The sequence below is a fragment of the Abramis brama genome, assembly GCF_963993115.1.
Source record: "Abramis brama genome assembly, chromosome: 2".
NCBI lineage: Eukaryota > Metazoa > Chordata > Actinopteri > Cypriniformes > Leuciscidae > Abramis > Abramis brama.
This window is the reverse complement of record NC_139964.1, coordinates 42803135-42815126: the sequence shown is the minus strand read 5'-3', so window position 1 is coordinate 42815126 and position 11992 is coordinate 42803135.

Genomic DNA, 11992 nt, shown 5'->3' with positions numbered 1-11992 from the left:
GGTCAGTTTGAATGTCTCACATCTGGGTTTTAGTCACATGGTCAGGAAAGGATAAAAGAAGATTGAAACTGTTGCTCTGTCTCTTTTGATGCTCTGGCTCTCTTCTTCTCTGGGTCCCTTTCTTGGGGCTCTCTTCCTTTACCTCCTCTCTCTCTCTCTTTCTCTCTCTCTCTCTCTCTCTCTCTCTCTCTCTCTCTCTCTCTCTCTCTCTCTCTCTCTCTCTCTCTCTCTCTCTTTATGGTTAAGTGTAACCATAACCATATTTTGTCATTAAACCTTTTCAATTACAACTAATGTGCTAACTAGTTTTGATTTGGTATTGACTTTGAAGTGCTACAAATTGCAATACAACATCGTCACTGTCTAGCAACGCTCTCCCACATATTAAGCTATTGTAACTGCGCTTATTTCCGTCGTTGGTATAAGTGGCAGTGGATGGAATAGACAAGAAATGTGCAGTTTTCTACCATCTTGCTAATAAAGTTTCTTTAGTCATTCGGCAGTCTTGCAGCTTGAACCACTGCAGGAAATCCACCCTTACAACACTATAAACTGAACACGTAATACGCATGTGCAAGACATCATCTTCTTCAGAGATTCACATTTTTGTTGTTTACACAGAGACCGTTTTCAAAAACTTGCACTTTGAAACCAGTTTTCAAAAGTTTGCGTTTTCAGGCACCTAAAAAGCCATTGTCATGTAAATGAACGGCAAAAACGCATAAAACGTCTTCCGTTTTTAGTTGAAAACTGTGTTGTGTAAACAGCCCCTAAGAAACACAGACATTCACAGAACAGGAAAACAGATCAGAAACAAACTCAAAATGTGACAAACATGACAGTACCCCGCCCTCCCGGAAGACGTGTCCCTCGCACCACATTACATCCACAGGGGTGGAAGGGTGGGCGCCCTGGAGGCTGGTGAGGGCGTGGCATAGTAGAACAGGAATCCTCCAGGGTGGCGCTGGCAGTTCGGAACACTGGAACAGACTGGTGAATTGTTCCCATTGGAACATACTTGGGAATTTCTCTCACTGGAACGGACTCAGGACTTTTCCTCACTGGAAAGGTGGCTGTGGCTGACACGCTGGATTTCTTCTCACTCTCCACGATGTTAAATAGGGATCCATTGTGGACAAGCCCCCACTCCACATAGTCCTGCAATCTCCCACAAGGCCCTTCTCCTGGCAGGTGTGCTCTGGGCTCTGCGTTGAGAGCTGCCCAGAAAAACACACAGAGGCTGGTGTCATCGTAATGAACGAAAGGAACCAGATCCAAATACCTCTGTGTGTGGGCCTCGTGGGACAGATCCCCCTGGGAGAATCTTCACTGCTGCTAGATCCATGTTTAAGGTCAGTTCTTCTGTCACAGTTGGTTGAAATGAGTAATGATGGCAGGATCTAAGTGCAGCAGCTTTAACTTTAATTTCAAGAACAAACTCAAATCTTCACAAAACACACAGGAATCCTAGGAACATGAACAGAACAACCAACATAGTAATAACATAGAAATGGCAGTGAACTGAAAGACACACAGGGTTTAAACACATAGCAAACAGAGGAACTAATGAGACTAATTAACGAGACACACCTGAACTGAAACATAAAAGAATATGCATCCATGTTGTCGCTATAGTTGTAAGTCCAATTGTGTGCACCCACAAACACAAAAGAACATCAACACACCAATAAAGCACAAGATTACAAAAGGAGAACGCTGAAGGAGAAAGGAAGGCAGCCACCAACCAATCACAATGACAATTGTCCGTAAGTAAGCTATAAACCAAATTAATAAACTTGTTACATCAATCCACACATCTCGATGTTAACTATTAAGCCCAACAACACATACCTGCAAAGTGGAAGGGGGACAAATACCAGAACGGGCAGTCCACAGGCTGTGACGCACAAACCTTTTTATACACACTTAAGGAATGTGATTGGACAGCTTGCGCACCTATGGCATGTTAGAAAAAAAACACCACGCTCACTCAATGCACTGTTTGTTCAACTACACTGATAATCCTCATAATCCTGATTATGATGTAATTGTATATCAACGTCGAAAGTTGTTGTACAATTGTGTTGTTACTTTTTGATTGTTAGGCCTGTTAGATAATAGCATTCAAAAGGTACCTGTCTATTCAGAGGAGGCTCATTATTTTGGCTGCAGTGGCACCAGACAACAACCCTTTCCCTTTGAGACTTTTCCTCAAATGCACTATGACTGATGGGTGTTTCCTTTAGTGTGAACATTCTACAGAAAATTTTCTCATAACAGATGGCCTCCATATCCTCAGGCTGTATATATTTTAAGCTATAAGTAGAGAGTTTGCACCTTTACCTCTGCTAATAAGATCTTTCAAGTAGGTGACAAATCATGACTTGGTTGGCACAGCTAAACCAGAGAATGTAACAGTAACACCTTTATGAAACATCAGAAATGTAGAGTAAAAAAAGTGCACTAAAAACAGTGACACTAATTCAAAATGACATGTCACACTGCAAAAGTCATTCTGTGTTGTCTTCAACAGTTGTGTCCAAAACCTAAGTCAGTCACTGCCCAGTCAGTAAATGACTTAACAGACTACAGTTTAGTTACTTTAAAGAGATAACTTTGTTAACTTTAAAGGGTTAGTTCACCCCAAATTTTTTTACAGAGTTCATTTACATCATTTACATTTACTCAAGTTGTTCCAAACTTGTATGAATTTCTTTCTTCTGACGAACACAAAAGAAGATATATATATATATATATATATATATATATATATATATATATATATATATATATATATATATATAAAAAAAAACATTTTTAGGTGAACTAGGATATCCCTTTAACCCTACCCAAATCCTTACCCCCAGGAACCTAACCCTAAGCCTAACCATAACCTTAAACATAACACTGTAAGAAATTGGTGTTAAAAACGGCCAAATTCTGACAATACTGTTTTCCATTAAAACAGTAATGTACTGTAGAAAACAATGCATTCTGGGCAAGATTTTTCATGATAGGCAATTTCTGTTAATTTATGGCCCATTTTTAACACTAATCTACTGTGTTTATGTATTACATATCTGTACTGTAGTACGCAATCTTGGTTCACCTCAGTGGACTTAAGGGACGCCTACTTTCATATCCCAATAGCACCCGAACACAGAAGGTTTCTTCGATTCTCATTCAAGGGCACCATATACCAATTCAAGGTCATTCCATTTGGCCTCTCACTTACTCCAAGAAAATCCAAGCAGCCCTGACACCCCTGATGCTCCAGGGATTAAAGATTTTGCCATACCTGGATGATTGGCTGTAGAGTCTCTCTACCTTTTCTGTCAAAATTAATAGAAAAGGCAGTATCCTCACCACTATGTTCCTTTTTTTAGAAAGAAATGGTATCTGCGAGGATTTCCAGTCAGGATTTAGACCATATCATAGTACTGAGACTGCTCTCATTAGAGTTACAAATGATTTGCTCTTATCATCCGATCGTGGTTGTATCTCTCTATTAGTGTTACTCGATCTTAGTGCTGCATTTGATTCCATCGACCACAACATTCTTTTGAATAGACTCGCAAATTATGTTGGCATTAGTGGAATTGCATTAGCATGGTTTAAATCATACTTATCTGACCGTTATCAGTTTGTAGCAGTAAATGAAGAGATGTCATATCGGTCATGTTCAGTATGGAGTACCACAAGGCTCAGTACTAGGACCGTTGCAGTTCACCCTGTACATGCTACCCTTGGAAGATATAATTAGGAAGCATGGAATTAGTTTTCACTGTTATGCTGATGATACTCAGCTTTATATTTCTTTGTGCCCCGACGAAACGCACCAATTTACAAAATTAATGAAATGAATAGCTGATATAAAAATTTGGATGACTAGTAATTTCCTACTACTTAATTCTGAAAAAACAGAGTTTCTAATTATTGGGCAAAAAACCTCTGCACGTATTAAACCAGAATATTGTCTAACAATTGATGGCTGCTCTGTCAAGTCTTGGTCGTTGGTTAGGAACCTGGGTGTGCTCTTTGATACCAATCTTTCATTTAAAAAGCCACGTTTCTAGCATCTGTAAAACCACATTCTTCCATCTTAAAAATATATATAAATTACGACATATGCTTTCAATGAAAAATATGGAACAGTTAGTTCATGTGTTCATGACCTCAAGGTTAGATTATTGTAATGCTCTACTGGGTGGTTGCCCTGCGCGCATAATAAACAAAGTCCAGTTGGTCCAAAACGCAGCAGCTAGAGTTCTTACTAGAACCATAAAGTATGACCGTATTAGCCCTGTTCTGTCAATACTGCATTGGCTCCCTATTAAACATTGTATACATTTTAAAATATTGCTGACTACTTACAAAGCACAAAATGGTTTAGCTTCCCAGTACTTGAGCGAGCTCTTAACGCATTATAGTCCTTCACGTCTACTGCGATCTCAAAAATCCGGGCCATATCCAGATCAGATGGTGGACCTGCGCCTGGACCCATCCACAACGCATCCCTGAAGTGCCTGATCCTCATCAAACTCGTCTGATGACCGGCATGATGACTCTGACTTCCAACCAGATGGAACTGGATAAATATTCTGAATGTTCTGATCCAATCTGACTTCTGACCTGTAATGCTGCCTGAATTTTGGCTTGCTTAGTTGGGGACATTTAATATTCAACAATATTATTGATCTGCCTTCTTTAAGGTGGATGATGATGCAATTTTCTTCTAGAAACAAACTTTGTTGTATTATTTTTACGTTATCACTGTGAAGCTGCTTTGATACATTCTGTATTGTAAAAAGCGCTATATAAATAAAGGTGACTTGACTTTTTCTAGTAAGTATCTCATTAGAGTGCTTTGCTGCTCTTCAGAGGTGGCAGTCCTCCTATCCAGAATAGCCATGGGACAGCTTCCATCATGCAGAGAAGTAATAACAGATGCCTCCCAGACTGGCTGGGGTGCAGTTTGGAGCCACAGAGGAGTCCGGGGCGAGTGGTCAGTGCAGAGGACACAGGAGCATATATACATGTTCGAGATGCGCACAGTTCTGCATGAACTAAAACATTTCCTCCCTGTCCTACAAGGTCATCATGTACTTATGCGCATGGACAAGCTATGTACCTTGTTTTATGTAAACCATTTTGCTGGCACCAGATCAACAGCACTACTTGCTTTAGCACAGGAGCTCTGGACATGGGCACACCCCAGATTTCTCTCTGAAGGCAATGCACTTGGCAGGTGTGAAAAACAGCACAGCGGATGCCTTGTCTCGCAATGCATTGAATCCTGGCCGCTGGAGACTGCACCCGGAGGTAGTAAGGGGCATTATGGAAAACATTTGGCAAGGCACACGTGGGCCTGTTCGCCTCTGCATATACACCTCACTGCCATCTATGGTTCTCGGAACACGCCCATGACACCCCATTGGGACATGATGCTTTTGCACACAACTGGCCAGACCTCCCATACACAAAAGAAATATATTTGAAATATATTTTCAAAATATATTTTTGGAATATATGCAAATATTTGAAATTGGCCCAATAAATATATTTTAGTTAAATATATGTAAATATATTTTCATATATGTTTACATATATGTTCATATATGTTTTAACTTTTGCAAATTGTTTCATTTGAAATATATTTTGAAATTTAAAAAGTTAACATTTTCACAAACAACACATTTTCAATTTATTTTTTAGATAGACCACTTCAGCCGTGGATGTGGGCATGGGAGAGCAGTGCTCTACCACTTCCCCCGCCCACATTTTTCCTACTGGTTGGGGATCAAACCGGCAACCCTTCGGTTACAAGCCCAAAGCCCGAAGCCCTAACCAGTAGGCCACGGCTGCCCCTTTACTGGCTTTATTGGCCTAAAATGACAATTTTATGTAGGAAATAACACATAGAATGCAGAGTTTTTTCCCTATTTTTACAGAATTGAATACAGTTATTTAATAGTGTGTGTATGCAGTGTTAGACATTGAGTTCTATCTATTGTTTAAGTGCACTTCACTGTTGGAGTGTCACTGTTATACTTGCATCATAAATATTGTGCATATTTTCAATATTTAAATGACTTCAGGAAAGATGTCAATAAAACAACAATAAATCTAATAATTGCACTTAGTGTTAGGTACGTGCCACCTAATATGGCCTAATAGTCCTAGGAAAGCAACTATCTGTCACTATCGTACATTGCAGTCATTTAAATGTAAGTACAGTATTTATTATAGCTGTGTGTCATAATACAGTAGTGAAATATGGTAGCATACTGTTGTGTATAGGGGAAAAGGTAGAGGAATTACTATGATCAAAATACATTTTCGACCCTTCTTTAGCAAGCTAAACATTTTATGACCATATATTTTGTCATATATTTTACATTACATGTTATAAATGTAAATATATTTCACACTTAACATCATATATTTTTGTTATATTTCAGAATATATTTCAAAATGATAAATATAAGTGAACAACAATGCAAATATATTTCAATGTATTTGGAATATATGCCACATATATTTTTGACACTGTATGGGCTATTTTGTATGGGCTATTGCTGTACACTTTTCCACCAATCCCTCTCATCCATGCACTACTGGACAGGGTCCAGAGAGAGAAACGCAGCATTCTCCTGGTGGCTCCACGGTGGCCATCACGGACATGATTTCATCCGTCTGCTGTCACTCAAATGAGGGACCCCACTGGAGATTCCTCCATGGAAGGACCTCCTATCACAGATGGCTGGGCAGATATGGCACCCTTGGCTGGAGTTTCTCCAAATGTGGCTGTGGCCCTTGGGACCAGTTCTAGGCTGACTTCATGCACTCCAGAGGTCAGGCACACAATATTAAATGCAAGAGCCCCTTCCACCCAGGCAATGTATGATAGCTGATGGAAAATATTTCAGGACTGGTGTAAAAATCCCCAGCTGAACCCACTATCCTGTTCAACTGAGTCAGTACTCACACTCTTACAGTCGCTGTTTGAAGCAGGAAGGTCAGCATCCACTCTTAAGGTCTATGTAGCTGTGATCTCTAGTCATCAAGACTTCCTTGATGGTTCCTCACTGGGCTCACACCACCTACCTGTGGCCTTTCCTAAGGGAGTGAGGAGGCTACGTCCACCCTGATTAGTTGGAACACCACTATGGGATCTTCCCACAGTTCTGAACTTCCTTTGTGGGACCCCTTTTGAGCCCCTTGATCAGGCCCCCATTAAAGGATTAGGATTCTAGGAAATAGGATTTCCTGATAATTTACTCACCCCCACGTCATCCAAGATGTTCATGTCTTTCTTCAGTCAAAAAAAAAGAGAAAGATTTTTAGGTTAAACATTCCAGGATTTTTATGGATTTTCCTCCATATAGTTGTCATGATCCCAGCCTGTGTTCCGCTGTCTTGTGTGAGGACTTTTGTTATTTCCTCTCTGGTGCCATTTTTTGTAGTTCTTTGTAGTTTTTCATGTTGATTAGTCTCCCCAGGTGTGTCTTGTTAGTTCCCTTGGTTACTGTGTTTTCCCATGTCAATTTACCACGCCACCTCATTACCTTGTTTAGCTTGTTATGTATCGGATGTATCGTGTGCGTTTATTTTTAGTTCCTGTTTTTCCCTTGTATGGATTATCTTTTTCATTGCCTGGAATCTTGTGTTCTCTGTCTGGATTTACCTCTGTTTATTTTCTTTAAATAAAATCTTAAACTGCATGTGGATCCAAAACGCTATTTTCTTAAACAGCCATGTTATGATTTGGGAATGTGACTGTCCGGATTGTAGTCTCCACTCCTCCCTGGAGGTAAGCTGTCGTGAGAGCTCATCGGCTGCACGATTTACCTTGCCAGGAATGTGAATGGCACGAAGCGACCTGAGTCCATAGGAGGAGACGGAGGGTGAATTGCTTCATTCAACTGGAACACAGACCACCTGACACTTGATGTACGCAACGGTCAAAGTGTTGTCCGTACGGACCAGTACATGTTTTCCCCGCAGCAATGGTAGAAACTGGCGCAAGGCCAGCTGCACTGCTAGCAACTCGAGGCAATTGATATGCCACTGCAGACGAGGTCCTGTCCAGGAATCTGAGGCTGCTTGCTCGTCGCATACAGCACTCCAGCCCGTGCTGGAGGCAACTGTTGCCAACATGCCTGGACAGTCTTGTTCTAGGGGAACTCCTGGCCATAGAAAAGCAAGGTCTGGGGAACAGCCACTGTACTAGATCATGCTCACTCAGCAACCACGACCTCCTCTGGAACGCACCATCACACCAACACTTGAACAGGTACAGGATCTCTCTTGTTCTGCTACCCAGGAATGATGATTGAAGAGCAGAGTGAAACAACTTCAGCTCGGCTCCGAAGCTAAAGCTTAATGTGAGTTTTTGCATGCTGCCTTATATACCCGGAAGTGGGGGAGGGCTTGCGATGCAAATCTCACTTGCCTATGTGCATTGGCTTGTTCTGTTACCACTCAAAGGTGATTGGGCTTTCACGTCGAAAGTGACTGACTGATATGGAACTGGTGTCTCTGTCCTGTCTTGTTTGTTTCTCATTGTTATTGTCTGCTATTGTTTGTATTTTGTTGAGTAATAAAAAAAAATAAAAAAAGCGATATCTGACTTTCTGAGTTTCTCGACGCGCTTACATCACCCTTACGTCCAGGGCCGTTTCTAGCCATTTTGACGCTCTAGGCAAAATCCTTATAGGCGCCCCCCCAGTCAAATCTTAAAAAGCAACATTAATGTTTCTGGTATTCATTTCAGCACTACTTGTATTAACTTCCCCTTTAAATAACACAACACTATTATGCCCTCTGTATGATACTGCTCGCATTAAGCACTATTAGAACACATTTCAACACCATCCGTAAAGATGCGTTAAATTCGACAAAGCGGTCTAATAAAGGATGTATTAATGTTGTGAATTAGCACATTTTATTATACTATGGTTATTAAAGTTTTATATAGGACAATTACAAAACACACTGATCCTTTAACAATGCATTGGCGCAGAAACGCACACCTGAGGTGACAGAAAGAGATGAATGCTTTATAGAGTCCAAATATAACAGCACACTTAATTCATCATGAAATGTGCAGTTTATTTTGCCTCTAAAATTCACACTGAGCAATATTACGCTATCTGCCCATCTCACAGTGTGATTTCTTGACTACCACAAATACTGCTCTAACAAAATAAGGATTTGTCCACTTTTTACTGTACCTGTTTTTTAAATTAGCCTTTGAATTTAGTGTTATTGTGTGGTTAAAAAAAATTGTTACCATGCCAAAGAGTTGACCGAGCTCTGTGATCTAATGGTGTTGTTGAGCGCTCCAAATGCAAACTTTACATGCAACAGTCAGACAGTAATTGACAGTTCTCTGATCCAATGGCATATAGGAATCGTTAGATTGACTGTACTCTAGCCCAATAGTGTTGGCAGAACCAGTGGGGGGTGGCAATCATATTTCAGGGTGGCTGTGACACCCTTTACACACACCCCTGCTAATGTGCCAGACATGTGCTCATTGGCGCCCAGTTGGTCGGATATGATAGTCTACAGTTTAAAACGTTTAAAATATTGGTATTTTACTTACAAACACTTATTGTTTCACTTCAGAAGACATCGATTCATCCATTGGGGTCATATGGATTACCATAATTATTCCTGTATGTCCTGTTTGATGCTTCAACTTTTAGCATGAGCTTGCATTATATGTATTCCCAGAGAGGATTTATTTTTCTAAAAACTTTTGTTTGTGTTCATCTGAAGAAAGAAAGTCAAATACATCTCATGAGGGTAAAAGATGAGTACATTATAAAAACATTTCTGGGTGCATTGGATTTTCTTTTAATACATAATACAGAATAGCAAGAGACATGGGATTCCTTCTTCAGATTTATCAGTGGAAAGAAAGAAAAATAAGAAGAGGAACAAGAGGAGGAAGAAGCCAAGCAAGATAAACAAAAAAATGGGACAAAACATGCAACTTTTTGTCAGGACTTTAAGGATTTAAAAATGGTAAAAACAAAAACAAACTTGTTTAAATGAATTAGATGTGTTGTAAATATGTTTTGAAATAAGTTGTTTTTCAAATACAGTTTTGAAACTGTACCCCTTTATTCACCAAACTTTACATATTGTTCCCTTATAACTACTGGAAGGTACGCTGTAAATTATTTTGACTTACGCAGTACTTTTTTGGGCTGTAATCTAAAGCACTACCAAAATTCACAGTATGAATACTGTACAATTACAGTAGATTGCTGGCAACTGTGCTGCCAGTAATTTACCATTATTTAAAATATTTGTTTTTACAGTGAACTCCCCAAGGTAATTTTTTTTATTTTTTTATCTTTGTTTGGTACCAAACATAGGCAGTACCACACTTATATATACATTTTTAATTTTGATGTGAGGACTATTTCTAAATATCGAGAGGGTGAGAAAATAATGGCAGAGAAAAAGATATGGTTGGGAAAAGCAAGGAACAGGATTAAGATGGTGAGAGATAAAAGTGTCAGAGTGCCACACCCTGTGAAATGTGTGTGTGTGTGTGTGTGGTGGGGGGATGTAATGCATGAAGGGAGCAGTGCGGTTAGCTCACACAGGCACATCCCACCCATGTTGCATACATGTCATACTGCAGAGGAGGAGGGGAGAGGGGTAATGCTACACTGCCCTTCATCACAGGTGTACATAGACATGCGTTATTTGCCGCAGTGGACATGTGGGCAGTATGTTATGTTGATATGAGACAGACGACACATCATACCATATTTAAACTAATAGGGAAAAATCTGATAAATTATATTGTTACAGTACCATGTACGACACTGTGAATTTAATTATTCAATCAGTCATATCACAATGTGATTTTTAAAAATTTGCATGACATTTGAACATTCTCTGTGGGGCACTGTGGAGGCATACAGACACATCCCATAATGCTTAAACACATGACAAATAAGTTGCAATATTTGGCTATATAGTAGTTGCACAGTAGCTACTGTAGCAAAACAACACAACACTGGTAATTAAAGATCATAAATGTGATGTACATTCATTTATGATTTTTATTTTTTACGATATATGATGAATAATAATATATTATGATATATTTTTGCATCTAACAGCTGTGATACGTTTTATAGTAGCGTTTCAAACAGAATTGTTTAAAACATGACAAATTATACTGCATATTCTGTATAATACATTTTAACTGCCTAGGTAACAAAAGCTCTGTGTGGAAAACTTATGAACTGCTTTACTGCCATGAGCCTCATCTGAAAGGCGGGAGGTGTTGCTGTAATTTAATATTTTCGTTATTACTCTTTTTTTATTACTCACTTCTAATTCTTTGAAGTGATGGTGCTTTTTGTAACGATATCTAGTGTAAATGATAAATCCCATACTGGTTATTATTAAAAGCTATTGACTCTCTCTTTTCCAGCACTTTATAGAGCTGAGTTACAGATCATTTTCTGTCACGTTTCAGAATGAACTTCACACTGAGAGAGACGGCAGAACGCGCATCATGTTTATTTTCTTTATTTTACGAAAAGCACAACATTTTGTTTTTATTATAAGTGTACACAAATAAAAGTAGACATTTACGAGTTTTGAATGATATATAACACTTGCCTGTATGACAAAAATCATTGGAGTTATTTGAGTCTCTTTCGCACTGATAAGAAAAAAAAGCGAGGTGATCGCGCCAGCGCAACCGCCAACCAAAGATGGTTAACATCTCCTCACATTCTTTGTGCAAGTACCCTCACAGTCCCACTTGATAGGGCCATTAGGGGAGTGTCTTTGTCTTCCCAGGTGTGAAATACATCAATATTCATGATGATTCACGCCCTCCTCGCATACACACGTCTTACAAATTTTAAATCAATATATTTGTTTTATGTGAATGGGTTAGGACAGGATGATTTTCAAATAGTTTTGAAGCAAAAATTCTAGGCTACATGAT